Source organism: Arachis ipaensis, chromosome B05, assembly GCF_000816755.2.
Source record: "Arachis ipaensis cultivar K30076 chromosome B05, Araip1.1, whole genome shotgun sequence".
Taxonomy (NCBI): domain Eukaryota; kingdom Viridiplantae; phylum Streptophyta; class Magnoliopsida; order Fabales; family Fabaceae; genus Arachis; species Arachis ipaensis.
Genome location: NC_029789.2, coordinates 26975176 through 26985856, shown reverse-complemented (window position 1 = coordinate 26985856; position 10681 = coordinate 26975176). Strand labels below are relative to the sequence as shown.

The 10681-nt window shown below is 39.4% G+C and overlaps 1 pseudogene; it reads left to right on the top strand.

The window, feature by feature from the left end:
- The window catches only part of LOC110271965, a 34423-nt pseudogene continuing 27024 nt past the window's right edge, over positions 3283-10681 (top strand).

Genomic DNA, 10681 nt, shown 5'->3' with positions numbered 1-10681 from the left:
AAAGGAGTTCATGAAGTTGATACTCTGAATGCCTCAGAAGAGGATCTTGACCCAACAGGTCAATATGATCTCACAGCATCTAATTGGAATGCAAACTGCAATTGGCAGTACTCAGGAAGCTTCTTCTGAAATAGAAGCTTATGATCCTGATCAACCCACCATGGAGGAGGTGAATTACATGGAAGAACCCTATGGAAACACCTACAATCCTTCATGGAGGAACCATCCTAACCTCTCATGGAAGGATCAGCAGAAACCTCAGCAAGGTTTCAACAACAATCAAGGTGGTAGGAACCAGAATAGGTTCAATAACAGACCACCATTTTCATCTTCTCAAGGGAACATGGAAACCTCTAAGCAGAGCCTTTCTGACTTAGTTACTCTGGTTTCCAACCTCTCTAAGACCACTCATAGTTTCATGAATGAAACAAGGTCCTGTATTAGAAATTTGGAGGTGCAAGTTGGTCAACTGAGTAAGAGGATCCCTGAGACTCCTCCTGACACTCTTCCAAGTAACACTGAGGTGAATCCAAGAGAAGAGTTCAAGGCCATAATCATTGAGGTAGAGGCTGAATCTGAGGAGAATGGGAAGGCATTGAACGCTAGTGAAGAAGGTTTCACTGGGCGTTCAACTCCCATCCTGGCAGCAGAGCTGGCGTTGAACGCCAGCCAGTGAGGAACCCCTCACTGGGCATTCAATGCCCAACCTGGCAGGCATTCTGGCGCTGAACGCTAGTAAGGAACCCCTTACTGGGCGTTCAACACCCAAACATGCAGCCATTCTGGCGCTGAACGCCAGTGAGGAACCCCTCACTGGGTGTTCAACGCCCGTACACCCAGGGAAGCTGGCGTTGAATGCCAGCAAGGACATCCCTGCTGGGCGTTCAACATCCAAAAGCATAGAGGGACTGGCATTTAACGCCAGTAAGGGTGGACAGCAAAGGCGTTCAACGCCTAAAGAGCTATCAGAGCTGGCGTTGAACTCCAGTCAAAGCACACCCTTTGAGTGCTTAAATCCCACTCAAAAACCCTCTATCTCAGAACCAAAGGAAACCATAAAAACCATTGAGGTTACTTTACTTGCACTTCTGCAATGTATGAGTTCTGATGATGACTCATCCTCAGATGAGGATGAAGACACTAGGGAAGAGCAAGTTGTTCGGTATCTAGGAGCTCTCATAAAGCTGAATGCCAAGTTATTTGGTACAAAGCCTTTGGAGGAAGAACCTCCACTGCTTACCAAAGAACTCCATGCTTTGGTTCAGTAGAGGCTACCTCAGAAGCTTCCAGATCCTGGACACTTTCTGATTCCTTGCACCATAGGCACCATGACCTTGGAGAAGGCTCTGTGTGACCTAGGGTCAAGCATAATCCTCATGCCACTCTATGTAATGGAGAAGCTAGGAATCCTTGAGGTGCAAGCTGCAAATATCTCATTAGAGATGGCAGACAAGACAATGAAAAAGCCATATATGGCTTAGTAGAGGATATCTTGGTAAAAGTTGAAAACCACTACATCCTTGCAAACTTCATAGTCTTGGATATTGGAGAGGATGAGGACGACTCTGTCATCCTTGTAAGACCTTTCCTAGCCACTGCCAATGCTATCATTGATGTGGCCAAGGGAGAATTAACTCTACAACTAGGGGAGGACCACATCTTGTTCAAGATGCCTCATCCCAATTCTCCCTCAAATAAAGGAGAGATAATTGTGGAACACCTAATGTTCCAACCCTCTCTTTCTGTGTAGAGCTTTACAAAGCCCCCAGACACCAATTCTAAGTTTGGTGTTGGCCAGCCACCAATAAGCTCTAAGCACAAAGGTACTAAGAAGAAAGTACCTAAAGGCTGGAGGGACAAGAAAGTTCTAACTGAAGACCTCTCACCTGGCATGAGAGTTGTCTTCACTAAGAAGTCAGCCTTACCACATACAGTGAGTCGTATCCTGTCTCTAGAGCATGTGGAGCTCATTCATGAGAGGACATGAAGAAAGTTCACTGTAAGGGGTGAAAATCTGAGCCCATACTCACCTCCGTAAGGAGCTAACCGTCAAGCTAATGACGTTAAAGAAGCGCTTGTTGGGAGGCAACCCAACTTTAATTAATTATTTATTTCATGTTATTTTGTTTTGTTTTTTTTTAGGGTCATGATCATATGCAGCAATCAGAACAAGGACAGAATTTCACAGTAGTGAAAAAAGAACACCCTGGATGGAGTGTTATTAAAAGTTGAACACCAGCCAGGGAGCATACCCTGGGCGTTCAACGCCCCAAATGGGCAGCATTGCTGGCGTTAAACGCCAGCCTGCAGGGAGTAGCCCCTGGGCGTTCAAACGCCAGTGCAGAGAAGCAGGGAATCTGGATTCCCTAGCCTCTCAGGATCCGTGGGTCCCACAACATCTTTCACTTACCCCACTCCTATAAATACCCTCCTTCATAACCCTTCATACACACACCTTTCATACACCACAAAACACCACAAGGTCGAGCCCTCTCTCTCCCTCCATCTCCTTCTATTTTATCCTTTTTCTACTCCATTCTTATCTTCTCTTTATTTTTGCTCGAGGACGAGCAAAGTTTTAAGTTTGGTATGGGAAAAGCATAGCTTTTTTTCTTTCTATTACCATTCATGACACCCAAGGTTGGAGAATCCTCTAGAAAGAGAAAAGAAAAGGCAGTAGCCACCTCCTCTTAATCTTGGAAGATAGAGAGATTCATCACCATAGCCCACCAAAATCACGTATATGAAGTAGTGGCAGAGAAGAAAGTGATCCCTGAGGTCCATTTCATGCTCAAGAAGGATGAGTATCCGGAAATCCGAAGAGAGGTCCTGAGAAGAGGTTGGGAAGTCCTAACCAATCCCATTCAGGATGTTGGGATTCTTATGGTGCAAGAATTCTATGCTAATGCATGGGTTACTGAAAACCATGACACTAGTGTGAACCCAAATCCAAGGAATTGGATCACTATGGTCCGAGGAAAAATCTTAGATTTCAGCCCAGAAAGTGTGAGGTTAGCGTTCTACTTGCCTCTAATGCAAGGAGATCCTCATCCTTACACTAGGAGAGTCAACTTTGATCAGAGATTAGATGAAGTGCTCTCAGACATCTGTGTCGAAGGATCACAGTGAAAAGGGGATTCCCAAGGCAAGCCCATTCAACTAAGAAGGGTTGACCTAAAGCCTATAGCTAGAGAATGGTTGGAATTCATCCAACATTCCATTATTCCTACTAGTAACCGGTCAGAAGTAACTGTTGACAGAGCCATCATGATCCACTGCATCATGATTGGAAGTGAGGTGCAAGTACATGAGGTGGCTCCTCAAGAACTGTACAAGATATCTGAGAAGCCTTCAACCAATGCAAGGTTGGCATTCCCACACCTCATCTGTCATCTATGTAATTCAAATGGAATTGTCATAGAAGAAGATATCTCCGTTGGGGAGGATAAGCACATCACTAAGAAGATGATGGAGCAAACTAGAGAGCATGCACCAGAGCCCATGCAGCCACCTCAGTATGAGATTCTTGAGATGTCTCAAGGGATGTATTTTCCTTCTCAAAGCTATTGGGATCAATGGCAGACTTCTCTTGGAGAATTGAACACTAACATAGAGCAATTGAGGGTTGAGCATCAAGAGCATTCTACCACCCTCAATGAAATAAGAGAAGATCAAAGAGCCATAAGGGAAGAACAAAAGGCTATGAGGGAAGAACAACAAAGGCAAAGGAATGACATTGAAAAGATCAAGCATCACATTGGATCCTCAAGGAGGAGTACTATTCGCCACCATTAAAGGTGGATTCGTTCTCTTTTACTTCCTTTCCTATTTTATTTTTCTGTTTTCTGTTATGTTTTGTCTGTTCTCTTGTTCTAGTTGCATGATCATTTGCATTGATGTTTTAAAGTTGTAAAATATTCCATATATCTCTCACCTTGCTTAAAAGAAAATTTTATTTGAAAAGAATTGAGAGAACATGAATTTCAAATTTAAAATAAGAATAGTTTAATTATGTTGATATGGTGGCATTGCTTTTGTTTTCTGAATGTATGAAATAAACAATGCATATTTGAAGTTGAAATTTTAGAATGTTGGCTCTTGAAAGAATGATAAAAAAGGAAAAGTATTATTGGTAATCTGAAAAATCTGATTCTTGAAGCAAGAAAAAGCAGCAAAAAGAAAAAGAAAAAGCTTGCATTAAAAAAAAAGTGGCAAAAAAAAGGGGGAAAAATAAAAAGCAAGCAGAAAAAGTCAAAAGCTCTTTAAAGCAAAAGGTAAGAGCAGAAAGCCAATAACCCTTTAAACCAAAAGGCAAAGGTAAAAGGATCCAATGCTTTGAGCATCAGTGGATAGGAGGGCCTAAAGGAATAAAATCCTGGCCTAAGTGACTCAATCAAGTTGTCCCTAACCATGTGCTTGTGGCGTGAAGGTGTCAAGTGAAAAGTTTGAGACTGAGCGGTTAAAGTCGTGGTCCATAGCAAAAAGAGTGTGCTTAAGAACTCTGGACACCTCTATCTAGGGATTCTAGCAAAGCTGAATCACAATCTGAAAAGGTTCACCCAGTTAAAGTGTCTGTGGCATGAATTTATCTGGTGGTAATACTGGAAAACAAAGTGCTTAGGGTCATGGCCAAGACTCTGAAAGCTGTGTTCAAGAATAAAAAAGAACTGAACTAGGAGAGTCAATAATATCATCTGGATTCTAAGTTTCTAAAGATGCCAACCATTCTAAGTTTCAATGGATAGTGAGAAGCCAAAACTATTCAGAAGCAAAAAGCTACTAAGTCCCGCTCATTTGATTGTAACTGAGCTTCATTGAAAACTATGAAATTTATTTGTATCTTAATTTTCTTTTTTTATCCTACTGTGTTTTTAGTTGCTTGGGGACAAGCAACAGTTTAAGTTTGGTGTTGTGATGAGCAGCTATTTTATACGCTTTTTGGCATCATTTTCATATAGTTTTTAGTATGTTTTGTTTAGTTTTTATTAATTTTTTTAGGTTTTAGTGTTAAATTCACATTTTTGGATTCTACTATGAGTTTTTGTGTTTTTGTGCAATTTCAGATAATTTCTGGCTGAAATTGAGGAGCTGGAGCAGAAGTCTGATTCAGAGACAGAGAAAGCACTATAGATGCTGTCCAGATCTGACCTCCTTGGTCTGATTCAGAGGCAGAGAAAGCATTGCAAATGTTGTCTAGATCTGACCTCCTTGTACTCGGAAGAGCTTTTCTAGAGCTATAGAAGTCTAAATGGAGCATTCTTAATAGCTATGGAAAGCCTACTTCTATATCTTTTCAGCAATGGATAATAGTCTACACTTTACTTCGGATTAGAAGACCCAAAACTGGCGTCTAACGAGCTTCTTGCCCCCTTCCAGGCGTCCAGTGCCCAAAGAGTAGAGCCCAGTGTCCAAACGCCCATAGAGGACCCCCTAGCTAGCGTTCAACGCCCTAGGAGCCTCATAGTACATGGATCTCACCAAATCTCAGCCCAAACACTCACCAAGTAGGTCCCAGAAGTGAATTTTAACACTAGATAGACTGTTTTACACTTACTAGTCATCTGTTTAGTATTTAAGACTTATTTTACATCTCTCGTAGGGGAGATGCCTATCATTTACCATTATTTGGAGTTTTACATTGTATTTTTCTTTCAGTATGAGTTTCTAAACCTCCAAGGTTGAGAGGAGGAGCCTTGCTGAGTCCTATGAATTAATAAAAGTATTACTGTTTTTTCTTTGATCGGTGTTTGATTAATTCTAAGATGTATATTCGTTCTTCATCAATAGGAATGTGTTGAACTGGCATAAGGTTATCACATTCTACATGGGTTCAGAGTGCGTCTTTCATTGGACAATGATGAACCACCAGCTTGATTATATATCTCTCAGACGGCTAATCCACGACTTCGTTGGGGACTTCTTGAGACATCCATTCAGCCGATTTACGGGAAGATTAGGGTCTCTGTGGTAGAGGCTAGAACCAAAGGTGCAGCATTCCTCTGATCCAGAATATTCAACCTTGTCTATGGCGCTTTGAGCAGGATCATTAAGGAGAATGGACTGTACGAGCTTCACCCTCAAGCAGAGATGGATCCGCACTAACCCTGGGGTTCAGATCCGGAGGAGTATTGGCGGCTGCTCAAACTAGCGTCAATCACATACAGCCTGCCATTGAAGAGATCACTCACAAGCAAAGAAGACAGTACTACCAGAGTTAATTCAAAAAGACAAAGCAACTCCAATCCTCAACTATATTCCTATTACTGCTTCCAATAATTCTAACACAATTCCGTATCCAACAATCTTCTGATTTTGCCTGACTAAGACCTGTAAGATAACCATTGGTTGCTTCAGACCAACAATCCTCGTGGAATCGACCCTGACTCGCTCAGGTATTACTTGGACGACCCAGTGCACTTGCTGATACAGCTGTACGAAAGTGTGGGATTCGTGCACCACTAGGGCTTATTGCCATCGTCGTTCTGCCATCGTCGTTCTGCCATCGTCGGGCTACTGTACCGCCACCGAGGAGTTCAAAGGGATGTCTCGCTGCCATCGTGCTCTGTCGCCGCGCTGCCATCGACTAGAACTCGCCGTTGAGCTGCTGCACCGTCTCCCAGCCATTGTGTCACCGCTCATCTCTTCTTTGCTGTCGCTGCTCATCACCATCGTCGTATCCTCTGTCACCAGGTAAGCATTCTCTGTTCTATATCCTCCCTTTCTCGCTTATTCTCTAACTCACTCTCACTTTTTCGTTCGAAGGTGTGTATAGTTTTGATAGTAGTTAATTGAGATAGAGAAGGTATGTATCAATTTTCAATTGGTTCTGTGAATTTTTGGGGGGGGGGTTTGGGTTCTAATTTTAGGTTTTCAATTAGTTTAGTATCTTAAGGAAAAATTAGTGAAAAGAACAGGTTTCACACTGAAATATTCTGATTTATGCCTTGGTTCATACGCATTCCTTGAACATAGTGGTTGCTTTCAATTTCTAGCTTCAAGCTATATTCCTCTTTGATGCTTTTTTTGGTTATGTTTTCTTTGCTTTGAGTGTTTTATATGGATAGCGAACATTGGGTATCTTTTTTATAAATTATTTTCTAATTTGTAATATAATATAATAGATGAAATGAGAGGTAAGATTGTTATGGTTGTGATAATCCGCTGCTGATTGTAAAGAGGATTATATAACTACAAGTATGCCAAATGAAGAATTTAAATATTAGTTTGACGTGTTAAATAAGAATACTTACAGAATATTCTCGTTGATTTTTCTTGTGTACTAGGTTCTCCAGCAAGATAAAGCAATGGAGAAAAAGAAAAAGAAAGAGTCATGGTTTCTTCTTACAAGGTACACAATTTAAAAAATTTTGCATTCATTTGGAACCCTCTTATGTATTAGTTTTAAATAGAAAGGCCTTTTGATTGGATTGGATTGGATCAAAAAATGAATGGAAGACCTATCACAAAACTATGAATATTCTCATAGTTCTGTATGCTAATAGAATCGACATGATATTCCTGCTTTTTGGATTGCATTCACAAGTTTTAATTCATTTATCTTTATGAAAATCTAAATTCATAATGGTAAAATTTCTCATCATATAATTAGTTCTTCTTATATGATGTTAGCTGTCATTTATAGATTGGTTTGCACTATTTTACAGTTGAAAAAAATTATTTTCATGTATTTTTTTATCCAAAGCCTTGTGTTTTCTTTCTCATTTGTTCTCCCATTTGATAGGTTGATGCTGAAAGAACCTGTCATCAAAATGCCCTTGTCATTCTAGAAAAACTATATATTGAAGTTAGCCCTTGTAGCTTGAACTATAAAAATGAGAGTCAAGATTCAAGAACTATGTATGAAGAAAGATTTTATACTTTTACCAGAACTTACCATTATATATATAGTTTTACTGTCTTTTTATTTAGTAGCTTTTGGGAATGGATGCATGAGTAGATATTACAAAATATGGTATGACGGTATGACCATCTTTTCCTTACTCCTTGTATTGCTAAGCACTAGAGAGATTGTAACTGAAACTGAGTAAAAGAAAGTACTGATCAGGTTAATGATCTCTGTTCCTATAGTTATAATATTGGCTACTGAATTGGATAGCTTAATTCTGTACAAATAGTTTTGTCAATTGTATCGTCTTTCTGAACCTGGATTAGTTTTTTGAATAGTAACTTCTACGGATTTTGGTTTGCATATGGCTGGAAAGCATTTGTTGCTGGCTCAACTCATCAGGTAGTGTTGCAGTTATTATTCCTGTTGAAGATTTTTCTGCTCAACTTATCAGGTAAAAAGTTTTAGAACTTGTTCATGGCTCCTACATGCACATGGCTCCTACTTTCCTCTAACTGACATTAAGTTCTCAATATTCATAGATTTTATGCTACTGAGGTCGTGGTTGCATTGGAGTATCTTCATTGTCAAGGTAGGTTATTAGGCATTCATATGGCCTGACAATTTTAATTATTATCTTCATTGTCAAGGTATTGCATGAAAGCTTGCCACCCTAACTTGAGTGGTAATGATTTCGAAAAATTTCTGCATGTTTACTATGGTAAGAAAAAGAGTTGTGTGTTGACTTTGTTTTTGGTTTCTAATCTTAATTTTGCAATGTTTATAGTGCTAAAAAAAGATGAGACACTTTTCTACTATATGTAAGAATGTAAAAAATGAAAAATCTTGTGCCATCAAATTTTGTCACAAGTGCCTTTTAAACAGGTTAGTTTCAGTTTGAAAAAATTATTCCATTTATAATTAGTTAAAAGTGTACAAAGCAGAAAGGTAGAGTAATAAATATCTTTTGTTGTGTTAAATTAGATATGGAGACTAGAGAGAAAGGAGAAGAAGTGATGCAACAAGAAGAATAGATTTGTATGTTGATATTGAATGAGAAGTGAATCAAGACATGTTGATAAATACATCTTTCAAGGATTAGTGTAAGGACCAAGTTTCTTATGTAATGTGTATCACTTTTTCTTTTCTTTTTTTATATGAAATGTCCATAGAGTTTATATAAGGTCCCACATCGATTGGGGAGGGGAATAAAGCATGCCTTATAAGGATGTGGATACCTCTCCCTAACATGACGCGTTTTGACGAGTGAGTGTGCGGGGTTTCGGCTATCATCCCTATCGTCAAAGGCAAAACTGTGAGGCCTTGTGTGGCAAAGCGGACAATATCATACTAGCGGGTGGTCTGGGCTGTTATAGATGGTATCAGAGCCGGAGCTCGGATCGATGTGACAGCGAGGGCGCTGAGCTCCCTTAGGGGGTGGATTGTAAGGTCCCACATCGATTGTGGAGGGGAATGAAACATGCCTTATAAGGGTGTGGATACCTCTCCCTAGCATGACGCGTTTTGACGAGTGAGTGTGGGAGGGAGGGTTTCGGTTATCATCCCTATCGTCAAAGACAAAACCGTGAGGCCTTGTGTGCCAAAGCGGACAATATCGTGCTAGCGGGTGGTCTGGGCTGTTACAGATAGTATCAGAGCCGGAGCTCGGATCGATGTGATAGCGAGGGCGTTGGGCTCCCTTAGGGGGTGGATTATAAGGTCCCACATCGGTTGGGGAGGGGAACGATGCATGCCTTATAAGGGTGTGGATACCTCTCCCTAGCATGACGCGTTTTGACGAGTGGGTGTAGGGGGTTTCGGCTATCATCCCTATTGTCAAAGGCAAAACCGTGAGGCCTTATGTGCCAAAGCGGACAATATCATGCTAGCGAGTGGTCTGGGCTGTTATAGTTTAAGTGTTATAAGTATTATTTTTTTCTTTTCTCATAGTATGATCTCATTTTATTTGCATCACAAAGCAAACTTGTACAATGATTATTGATTAATGAAAGAGGCCATGAAGATTTCTTTTTATGAATTTGTGAATTTAATAAAATATTTCATGTTGTAGTAATTAATTTTAGTGATAATATATTTTAATGAATTTTATGAAATATATTTTGTTGAAAGATCATTTTTATTATTTTAAAAAATTATTTATTATTATTATGTATTTATTTTTATTTTATAATATTTAACTCATTTAATTAAAAATACAGAATTATATATGTAATTATATTACTAAATATTATGTTGTACAAAAAATTATTAATATATATATAAAACGATGAGGGACTTAAGGCTACACTTATATAGAGTAGCTATGGTGTACAATGTGGCTACGTTTTAACGGTGATGCAGTAGTAAAGATAAGTGTAGCCTATTCTGCTAAATATGGAAGCTGAAAAGCGTAGCCTTTGTTCTTGAACAGGATCACTTGAAAAACGCACCCTATTCCCAAATGCCAAAAGTATAGCCTTAGGTACAAAAAAGCGTAGCCTTTGAAAATACGCAACGGCCAAATAAGTATCCCCCACTAAAGCGTCTCCATAGTCCAATTTTTTTTTTCAATTTTGGCCACACTTTTCAAGTGTACTTAAATGGGTGTTTTTCTTGTATTGTCTTCATCTTTTTATTTCTCGTAATTTTTCTTAGGAGGAAAAAATCAAACAAAGAAAAAAAAATACATAATATTGCAAATTCAATAGAAAGAAGAGGAGGGAAAAAATGCAACAATAACAACAGTAATGAAAAAACGACGATGATGATGAAACACGCGAAAAAAAAAAGAAAAAATGTAAAGAAAAAGGAGAAGAAGAAAAAAGAGGAGGAGGA